The 12227-nt window shown below is 34.5% G+C and overlaps 1 pseudogene; it reads right to left on the reverse strand.

Annotated features, from left to right (window-relative positions):
- Positions 1 to 6255: 6255 nt before the first annotated feature.
- Positions 6256 to 12227, reverse strand: part of LOC149250801 (threonine synthase, chloroplastic-like) — a 57438-nt pseudogene continuing 51466 nt past the window's right edge.

The following is a 12227-nucleotide window of genomic DNA, read 5'->3' on the forward strand; positions in this document are numbered from 1 at the left end:
ACTCCAAATTGCAAAATTCCAGTTGGGTTGGAGAGTAGACTCAAAGAACTTTCCAACGAGCTATCCTGCACCTGATTCTGACACCGGGAAGTTCCCCAAAAGTGGTCCCAAATGCGCGCGACCCGTCAGGCAAACTTCTCCAAATTTCACTGTACAGCTCAGAAAAACGCAGTTTGACCCTGTTTGACTTTTTGGGGTGGATTATTAGGCTCTTTGATGTAATTATTGTACTTTTGTGACACTTTTACTCTTATGTACCTCTTCTAGAAGATTCATTCATGAAAAGGCTGAAAATTAAATGAATGAATTGGTTTCCTAGTTTATAGAGGCAAGTTGTTTTGACTGCCTAGATTTTAGTGCTCAGTTTAGAATTGGTTGAAACAGCTCCTAGAAGGATGAGCTCGACCCCTAGAGGCAAGGAAAGGTGTTAGCTTGCCTATATTATGTATTTTCTTAGTCATTTTCAGGGGTTGGAAGGTTGGACTCTTGAGGGATAAGCTATCATTGTATTATTCACTGTATCTCTGCAATTTTTGGCTAAGGAAGACCAGGGTTTTGCAGTCCTCTTTGGGATTCTTGTGGACTCATGTGTTGATGGTGTGTTTCTCAATGTACTTGTAAGCTTGTTATGTGATTCATTTCCTTTCTTTTACTTCTGCACATTAAACAAATGAAGTGTTAAAGTAAGAATTCATGCCTGCCATGCTCTGCTTTTAAGTTTGTTTAATTTCAATGTTTTCTACTGTCTAAAGAGAATTCAAAGTTATTGTTTGCTCTCTTTAGCTCCTCACCTTTCATTCCTGACCATCCACCTCAATCAAAGGCATCAATACTGTCTCCTACCTCGCCCCAAAGAATCCCCTGCAGAAACTGTGTCCAATCCCCGCACCCAAAATTGCCATTTCCCCAATTTTCCACCAAAAACCCTAAAAACCCCAAATCAACCTTTTTGATTAGTTTACTAGCCTAAAATCAGTGTTACCCTATTGGTCATCTCATCCATTGAAGATTTCACCGAGATAGACCGGAGAGAGCCCTCTCCAGCCCCGTAGGGCTAGCTACGAGGCTAAGTGGTTTGATGTTGCCTTGAGGTTTACCTTTCTCAGCCTTAGGTGAAATTTCAAGCGCTAACAATTTTCATGACGAAGAGTTTGGTGGTTTTTAGACCACTCCTGTAGTAGAATTTGGGTTATTTCCTGAGGCTATTTACGACAAAATTCGTTGGGTTCTCTGTGTAATTTTCTGGCATCCATGAGGCAACAAGATCGAGCCATATGGTAAAATAGTGGTAGGCTCACCAAATTTTATAGTACTAGTTTACTATAGTGTTTTGAATTGTTGGTTGAATATAAACTCAATATAGTGGGAGAAAATCCCTAGAATAGTGTGATTTTGTTGGACGATTATATTTTCATTGAATCTTATAATTGTCTATTTATTTGGGGGGTTTAAGGACCATATTTCTTATTCATGTATTAGAAATGTTTTTCTTGAATGAACTATTTATTTCATTGTTGAATAAGTGAAGGAATTATATTGGAAACCCTAGTATCTAAGAAAACCTAAGGGAAAAATTACCGTAGGTCACTACAAATTTAGTGATAAGGGATTGAGTAAAATGCAATGGGATTATAAATGGACGTAATGTGGTACCTGAAAAAAATAAAATGTTTAAGCATTAGATATGGAGATGAAAAGTTGCCATACCATTTTGGGACTTAATTGCTACTAACTATAATATTTTCTTTGTCTCCACTCCTTGTTCAAATGGGTTTGCTCGGGGGGGTGATGATACAACAATTTATTAAGAGTATCTTGGATGTGATCAACTTGACATGTATCTTTTACTTGTTGAAACGACACTTTTGAGTCAATTTTCATGAGGCAGATGTTGTGTTCAACCAAGGAGAATTTCTTACATTCAGATCATATTTGTCTCTCAAGATTTTCAATCAAGGATGCCAATTTTTAGGAAACACTTGATATTCTTCAAGCTTAGGCCAAAACCGATATGTTAGATCTCCTTGGTTATATAGGAAGGGGTATCAGGTGTACTCATCTCCTACTCCAAGATGTGTCAATTATGATGTGCATCTATACAAATTTATAACATAACATATTCCACAATTTTAGAAAAAGAAAAAATATATATATTAATGTACCATATCTAACAGACAAGAAAAGAGAGAGAGAGAGAGTGACAGGAAATCAAATATGTGTGTGTTACACACATATTCAACAACCATTACAATGAACATAGTTAGAATAGAAGAAGTTGTAATGTTTTACTACATTTTGGAACTTTCATTACTAAAATTTTGACTATCTAGACCAATAGCAAATAAAGTAGCAAGGTTCCCATATTTTTCTTTACCTTTATTTTTTGAAGAAGAAATAAGGCCCATCTCAACAAGTTTGAGAGAAAAAAAACAAAGAAATGAAATTGCATTGAGACTAATATCCTTGTTGAATCTTCTCTTTGTAAATGCAATCAGACAGTTGACACAATCTATGAATGTGGTAATCTTTATCTTAGTTATGTAAGGGAAATAATCTCGCACTATCTTTTCAATGGTCTCAAAAGTCAAAAAGACAATATTCTTGTGATCATCATAAGTTTTTATCATGAACATCTTTAGAATAAAATAAGATCAGAGACCTACATAACAAGATAATAAGCTACAGTGAAGATCTCAACAAAAATGACAATAGAATTATATTTGAAAGTTCTTAAGAAAACCATCTGCATAATGAAAAAATTAAAGGTTCATTCATATAGAACTAACTTCTAAAATATTTTTAAAATATTTAAAAGAAAAAACATTACAAGTATATATTTTTTAAGGTAAGGAAATGGTATACATCTTGACCAAAAATGAAAACCATACAATGCAATTTAAACATAACACAAACATGATTTTCCAATCTGACATTACATTATTGACATGAGACAAAACCATTTGTGAATCACATCTGATGATTAGTTCCTTTATTTCTACAAAGATACTCTTTTGCATCACAATTACAAAAGGTTTCATGAATTCATTCTGAAAGTTATAATTTTCCAGCTCCTCGCATTCTACAAACTTCATGGCTAGTTGTCACAGTGAATCCATGAAAAAGGTAGCAATTGAGAGGTTCTCTGAGCATCCAAAAATAATAAAAAACTAGAAATAACATGTCATTTGGGAGACTAAACTAGCCTAATATGGTTCATATTACAATTCATGCATAGGGAAAACACATGTCTAATCATAATCAAGCATTATATTTGAATCTCTACCACAAAAAGAAACCTCTATGATTGTAGCTTTTGTAAATATAGAAAAGGAACTCTGTATAAGAAATAGATCCTCACGTAATTTCTACAATATTGGTTAGGTTGAAAAATAGGGGTTCAGTAGGAGATCATAGTTCTTCCATGGAGACCTTGAAGAGGGCCTTTACAAAATCAACTATTGCCTCACTGTTTAACCTTTGGCTATGTGTAAATACATTACTGATTTCAACACTTCCATTATGCTTAAGAATGTTCAAGCTTGAAATCAAATTGTGTATATGATATGTGGTTACTAATCCTAAAGAATACCCCCCAACACCAACATTGTCAAATGAAACTCATCCAACATCTGTTGTTGTGGCCTATTGAATTGTATAGGTTCCTTTCTCTTTAGTACATGAAAAAACTGATGACATTGGTTGTTTTAATTTCTCTGATACAATGAGGCACTATAAAAGAATATAGCATCTAGAGGAACACCCTCTCCCAAAAGGTGCAAATTCTCAAAATGAGAAATACGCATTAAAATGTGCTCCCAAGTTTCTTGCGGGTAGTTTCCATACTCATCAAAAATGGTGATAATGACCTACAAAATAATATAAATAAATAAAATGGAATGGAAGTAATATAAATCTTAGTACCAGACTTGACTTGCAACAATACTCCCTTTTGCAAGAGTCAGACTTGACTTAGGACTAGCCAAATACCCATGAGTCAACCTAGGGCAAAGAATCGACACCATGAAGCATTCAAGGAACACATTTTTCAATAAAATATATTTTTTTAGAATATAAATGAGAGATTACACTGGTTGCAATGCAAATACACTATATAAAATGAAAAAACAACATATGAAAACACAACCAAGTATATCATGATTCATAATTCACGATCAAGTTCAACCATCATAATACATATCTATTGTCATTCGTGATCCATTGGGATTCAAAGTCACCATGGACTATGGATCATGATTCATGAATGTAAAATCATCAAATGCCCTATACATCAATTAAAAAACTCTTCAATTGGGTCAAAACACCAGCTGGTGTGCAAATGTTGAAAACCATAGCTATTGTTTTTTTAAATTCAAAACCTTAGTCATAAAACCTTATCATTTTTCTCATAATTATACATGCAAAAAGGGTAAGAATGATAAAAATATGAGAAAAAGTTACCTTTTATATTCTTTGACTCAAAAAATTTTGAATGACTTATATATTCTTTTAACTCACCAAGTCTTGTGAGGTAAGGGTGAGTCAATTAGGTTCCATGTTAGACCTGTTGGTTCCAAGCAGATTTACCCATTCTGGTCATCAATCTGGCTGACTCATTGTGTCTAGGGTTGAATCGGTTATCCATGTTGCTATGATGTAAACAATTTCTAGATAACTTTTTTTCCCTCTAAAACGGAATTTTGATAGTTATATTGACAAATAAAGGGCCAAATAACTTATATGTAGAAAGTTAGAGTCCCATAGTAGATTTGATTTATGTATCAAGAAAAAAATCCTAATATATTTTAGTTATACGAGGAATACAACAAAATTTGTGGCCTTTGAGTGAAGTGAAGCTTGTGGCCTAAGAATACAAATGTAACTAGGTGTTACTCAGCTACACTGTTATTTTTAAAAGTATATCTTAGTCCACATGTGTCTAGATAATCATTTTAGATGACACATACTAAAAAAATCATGCCTTCGAACATTACCCCTAATAGAAGTGACACACACACACACACAAACACACAAGCACACACACATAGAAGTGACACACACACACACACATAAATATCTTTATTTAAGTAGCATTCTCAGAGAATATCAATTTTTATGGTTTCTCTTATTTATTTGTAAGGATTTCAAGTAAACTATGTGTATTGATAGATTTTTCCATTATGGGTGTGACACATATCTCTCTCTCTCTATATCTCATATAGTTTAAAATGATGACAAAAATTTCTTGATTTAAGTAGAATTCTAAGAGGATATCCATTTTTGCAATTACTCCTATTTTTTTTTGTAAAGAAGTCAAGTAAACATTTTTTGCTCCTTGGGAAATATGTTCAACTTATGCAGAAGGGATGAGACATATCATAGGATTCCCACTACACATATGGATGTGAATTTCCTACAATGTATTTTGGTATCCTTATTGCAAAGGCGTATCTAGATTAGTCAATAAATCTCACATTGGCATGAGGCCAAATTTGGTGAAATCATGCACCATACTTCTATGAAAGGGAAAGTTGATTATGGCGAGAGTTTTATAACACATGCATTCCAATTGAAATACTACAAAAGTCTCCATTGTTTCAAATGTGTGATACGATATGACCAATAGTCCATTGATGAGTGTTAGACAAGTTTTGGACTTCCTATTGTTTGAATCAATGAATATTCCATTTTTTTATATGCTATAATTATGACGTTGGATTTATGATGATATTTATCATCTATATGTTTAGAATGTAGATATTGATTCTACTCTTGGATAAACTTCAGCCCATGAGCAATACTAACATCAATGATCCCATCAATAAGCCTAAAAATACACTTACTTCGAGTTTTTTAAATGTTGCAAGAGCCACTCTAGTATGAATGCATTTAAACATACCTTCCAGATATACCAGAGTTACAACATCCATCAACTCCTCCTTGGTATCCTTCTTGAATATTCCATCTAAATTCTTCAATGCACAAACATCTTGATGGATTAACACGTGATCACCAATCTATATCGTTGATGCAAAGGTGGAATTAGTAATCATAGGCATAAATTCATTCCACCTGGACATATATAACAAATAGAAAGGATTCACATTGGTAGCATGTGCATAGACAAGGTGAGGAATATGATTCACCAAACCCATATGGAACCCGTTATAAAATGCATAGATATTCCCCAAGTCCCCTCCCCCCCCCACCCCCCACTGCACCCAACATAATGATCTAATATGTCACCTCCTAATCAAACTACTGCAGGATATTGATAGTTGTAGTCTTTTTCCCTTCCAACTATAGAATATTTAGCAAATTCTCCAAATAGAATGGAAACTTTGCAATCACCTCCTAGATCAACCTCATACACCCATCAAAATCAGTATAGAGATTACGCATGAATCCATCATTGGTAATTGGGTGAACTAAATCGGCAATCGAGATGTTATTTGTAGGTAGAAAGACAATAGCAGGTATCCCTGCAACAGCACAATATGATGACAGCACAGTCGAAGTATCACCAGTCATAGCACAACCCAAAGAAACAACAACCTTATTCATCTTCCTATGCCTATTGAATTGAATAACAAGCATATTCATCCATAGATCCTTAAAACTCCCTGCATGACCAATCCCATAATGTTTCACCCATAGATCATTCATTCCCAATATCTTTTTCCCATATCTCTAGGCCCACAACAAATAGGAGCTCCCCTCAAATGCACTAACAATGTGTTCATTATCTATTTCAGGTAGAACCCATTTATTTTTACTCCAAATGCTTGACCCATAAGGCTAGGTGGTCCTTCCTACTCTAGAATCAAAGAGGTTACTCCAGTATGTGTCATCATACTTTTTAAAGAATCCATGTCATGTTGGACTTCTAGTGGGGCTCAAACTCGACTCCTATGGATGATTTATTCAAGGGAATACTCTTCATTTGTCGTGGAGCTTGCACATATTTCATAGATAAGGGAAAATATTTCACAAAGAAACACTAGCTCACAGTGATGATAATAACCCTAGCTTCTTCCCTAATATTCTGATCAATATGCCTCCTCCTATTTCTTGTGTTGTTTTCACATGAAATTGATTTATATTTTGGCTCAAGGGTTGTTAATATCGCATGTGGTTTAGCGCACACAATCATGGTTTATGAGGTTGAAGGTTGTGATTTTTAGGCTTAGGCTGAGTCATCTTTGCTCGTGTTGAAAACCCACTTGTTGCTCTACCTTGTAATGAGAAACCATTTGCCATTCTTGATTGGATTGAACATCCACTTGCTTATTTTGGCTTATTTTGGAGAAATGATGATCCTTACAACATTGTCGAGCTTACCATGGCCATTGTATAGTAGGTCCAATAGTCAATTAAATTTTAATGGGTTGAATGCATAATGAATATAGAATATGAGATTCTCACCAGTCTGATTTTCATTCTACATAATTACAGTTATTTGAGTTAACTAAAGCAAACTATTACACTTCAATTTTGTATTAGTGTATTAAAAAAAAACATTTAAGATCATTTTTTTCTTAGTGAGATTAATCCACCCTTTTGGCTTGTCGTGGAATGATGTGGCCAATTTTTATAAATTGAGAGGATTTTTATGTACTTTGTATTTAGCCTTTTTTTTAATGACTTCTTTATTTGAAGGAAACATTTCTACTCTTACACCTTTTACAAGGACATTGGAATCATCTTCTTAACATCTTGGATCTTACGTGATAGTTGGGATCTTGGGATATCTAGAGGATCATATTCTTCCTCAAATCAATAGCACTTTTTTAGAAGAATCCATAGATAAAGGTGTTGTAGCAAAGTTTTTCTCAGTTAAAGTGTGAAGGATTTCTCAAAAAAAGTTCTACATGAAATCTATTACACCATTTATGTATAACTTCTTGGGACCTTACAACTACAGTCAGAAGATAGTAATCCCAAGCATCAAAGCACCAACGGAATCATGGATTTATAACAAATGCGAAGAAAAATATTTTAAATTCAAAGACTCTTTTGCAGTTTCATGGATCATATTATAAATTCATCAGAGAAAGATATATAATTCATGTTTAATGGCTTCGCTTGAGTGGTTTATTGCTCTCATCCTTACGAAAAAATATATAGCGGTCTAATTCCTTGCATTTCCAAAGTTGCATTTATAAAATACATATATTCTCTCCATTTGATATGTTTGTTGTGTATTCACTTTGTGTGTCATATGAGTTATATTATTGAGCAGAGAGGTTCAATCTACAACTCATTATGAGGGGATGTGTAAGTGTGTTCTTCCATTCATCAAGTTGACACATGTCTCTTTAAAATAAAAATAAAAAATATACTTTAAAGAAAAAAATAATGTTGGCTATAATTAAAATAAAATGAATACATGTTCGCTATAATTGATACAGTTTGAGTGGGCCTAATGGTTAAGAGCATGTGTTTTCTCCTAAGAGGTCACGGGTTCAAAACCAGAGGGGGGTAGAGTATGTATGCCTTCATAGACTTAGCAGTCAAATCGTTGCGCGAAGGTGGGTCCCTTGTCCCACAAACAAGGGGGTCTCATACACAAATTTGTTGTTTGGCTTGGCCGTGACCTTAAAAATGGATAATAATAATAATAATAATAAGTAATTAGAAGTAAAAAAAAATGTGAATAAAATGTTTAAACTTTATATTTTTTAAAAATATTTTAACAAGATATTTAAATAAACTATTTGAAAATCTATGTTAAATAATTTATATAGATATAAACTTCATATATATCTATATATGGAAAAAAAAATATTAAAATAAAATATTTTAATGTTGTATATAAAAATATATTCAATATGGTTATCAATAAAATATTTTAATATGAATTAATATTGACATACAATTAAAAATATATTAATAATAAAAAGGCAATTTAAAAATACAATTTAAACATTGAAAAATTAGGCATTGTATTTTGCACTTTAGAAAGTTTACACGTGAAGAAATTTGATCCCTCTCAACTCATATTAAATTCATACTTAAATAAATCTAAACTAATGTACATGTAGTAGTCAAAAGAGATATTGGTATACATGGGGTGGTCAAAGAAAACCAAAGACAAGGAGCCATAAAAGACTCTACTTAGATGATCAACTATCTATCTCCAACAAATAGGAGAATCATGATGTGATAAATATTTGGTTGGCAGTCTCAATTTGATGCACATAAAGGGTAAATAAGATCCTTCAATATAAGGATTCTAGGTGGAGATGTTAAGGCATTACTAGGGGTTGACAACCCGATACATAGTACAATCAAAACAATGACAATATATGTTTTTGCGTGGCCTAGTCGATATGTTTATCCTATTTTACCTGGAGATTATAGCTATTTAGAATTGAGGCCAACCGAGGTCTTGGGGTCTTGGATCTATCCTTGATAGAGGCAACAGATTCGATGAACAATGATATCCTTAGGGAATCAAATCCTTTTGTATTGATTTTTGTACGACTTAAAATAGAATGCATAAAGCGGTGCTCAACTAAGAAAAACACTCTACATCCTGTCTAGAATGAAGGAATCATCATTGAGGTAGATGATTGGGATTCACAATAATTAACAATTCGTATGATGGATGAGGAAACTATAGAGAATGCAAATATGTATTGGAGAATCCAAGTTCCCTTCGAAAGGGTTGAAAACTTATGAGCCAAAGTAACTATGGATGGACTTGGTGTATAGTCAAAAAACATCAACACCGAGCTGAAGAAGCCAAAGAATTGAGGAGATGATAATATTGGGGACGTATGCGGTGGCAAGTGCAATGGGAGTATGGTAGTGATAAATTATGTATTTCACAACCAGGGCCAATTCTATCCAACCATGGTTTATCACTCCACTCCAAATATCAAACGTGTGCTTCTTTTTAACCTGTGGTTGGTGATGATATAATCCCTTCGACAACTAGTTAAGACCTTATCAGTCCCTGCCATCTGGCAATGGCATGGGACTATAGTAATCGAAATTTTGGAGTTAGTATTAGTTTAGTTGTTTTTAGGCAAAGTTTTTAGCTCAACACTGCTTTTTTTACATATTTTACACTGCATTCTATTTTGCAGTCTTATTTGACCTCTTCCTGAGGTGGGGAGGCAAAACCATATCATATATTTATCCATTTGCTCCGCATTTTAAAACCTGTTGCTTGGAATTTTGAAACTGGTGAACTAATGCTTACATTAGTTGATAACAGTAAATGCTAGCTCATAAACAACCGCTCTATTGGGTATTAGTGTAAGTTTTGAGACAGGTCATCCATGCCGTGTCAAACCATGCCTGCCTTGCCATGTCAAAATTTCCCTACGTGTCAAAATTGTAGTTTGCAGTTTGCATGAGAGAAAACGAATTTACTTGCCTGCCTTAGGCTTAAAATGAAAGCAAAATCATCTGCTAAGATGAAAAAATGATGCAAGAACCTATCCGCCCTCTCCCTCTGCGAGTTCTGAGTTCTGGAACGATTAAAGAACCTGTGCCTCTGCGAGTGGAACAAGAGCAAGAAGCTATCTGACCTTTGCCTCTGCGAGTTCCTCTGCTTTGCCTCTGCGACTTCTAGAATGCCTCTCTTGTTGCTCCTCTGTATAGCGGCGTATGATGGTTCTTTTGTCCGAGTGGTGTATGACGGTTCTTTTGTTCGAACTGTTTAGAATAATTGGACAAGAAACACACAAGCACACAACTATTTTGTTCATTTTGTTCATTCTATTTGTTTGGTGACTATTCTGTCGCACAAACTTCAACCAACACAAATGTTTTGTTCAAAGCCTTAATTCAAAGGGAAGCTTAGGGTTTGAATTTTATTTATGCTTTCAAGCAAGAAAGCTTATATTTCTTCTATTTCTACAATTTTGAAAAAAATGGTTCTATTTCTTCTCGTAAAGTTTGTAACACAAGTTTGTTGTGTTACAAGAAATTACAATGCATGAAAACATACAGGGTCACAATGAAAACATACATACAGGATCACAATGAAAACAGACAACATATAGGATAACATTTGAATACCTTTTGAGTACATTATATTCATTGCTTAGAAGATAATTAATTTGAATGTGAGTAGACTATATTCATTTCCAATGAATGTGAATTCTGAATTATGTACATTTTCAGTCTACGCTATGCCATGATTCCTCCACTGCTCTTGAGGTGAGATCCTTATGAGCTTCCAAATGGTGAAAAACGGTAATTTGCAGACTCACGTATGAAAGCCCCAAGGTTCAGGTAATGCCAGTGTTAGGCCTGAATTAGCAACTGAATAAGAGGAGAGACAACCCTAAACCAAAACCCATGCAAGTTGAAAAGAAATTGTTATGAAATCATTCCAATTGAGTGAGTAAGTACTGGCACTATCTTTTCTTGGATGTCTTCAAAACAGTACAGTTGCTGAGACACCACAGGCTTGCATTCAATTACAGCCGCAACATAGCGAGGGGAGAAGGACCCTTCATTTCAAACCCGAGAGAGTCATAAATAAGTTAATTCTCTTCAGCTGAGACCTACGAGCAACCTGAAGGCAGAGTTGTGCCCTCGGCCTGCATATTCCATGACTGTTGGAACTACTACACACCTACATGCGAACTCTTAGTTAGAGCATGAGACTACATGCAAGATTCCTTTTGCATGATTTACTCCTTGATTTGCTCCTTCTTTAACTCTGCAATTGGTTAGTTCTTCTGCATGATTTACTCCCTGATTTTCTCCTTCTTTCACTCCGCAACTAGATAGTTATCTCCGAAACTTGTTGTAGGTGTTGATTCTTCTCATTGATCACCACTATGGTGCATTACCTTGGGATCTTCACCCAGTAATGCTATATCATGAGCATTGTAACCTATTTTCTAATGAATCATTATTTTCTTCTTTCGATTTTCTTTTAGTTTTTTTGCTATGCAAAGTTGTGTGTTCAACCTTTACTAGCTAGATTCATCTGTGCAGGTTTTCTAACACATTTACATGGTATCAAAGCCCACAGGTTGCTAGATAAAAGGTGCACCAGTACTTTATTTTGCAGGTATTACAGCTTGGAGATCAAAGATCGACGGAAAAATGGAGTTTCCCAAAGCATCCATCCTAACACCATACAACTATCATGAATGGAAGGACCAAATGGCTCGATACCTTTGTCAAAAAGGGTTGTACAGGATTACCATGGCTACAGAAGTGGAACCCGCTTCAGCATAGAGAAATCCAAGTACCTCAAC

This window comes from Pinus tabuliformis, chromosome 7, assembly GCF_031772625.1.
Source record: "Pinus tabuliformis cultivar Carrire ecotype Pingquan chromosome 7, CPIR1, whole genome shotgun sequence".
Taxonomy (NCBI): domain Eukaryota; kingdom Viridiplantae; phylum Streptophyta; class Pinopsida; order Pinales; family Pinaceae; genus Pinus; species Pinus tabuliformis.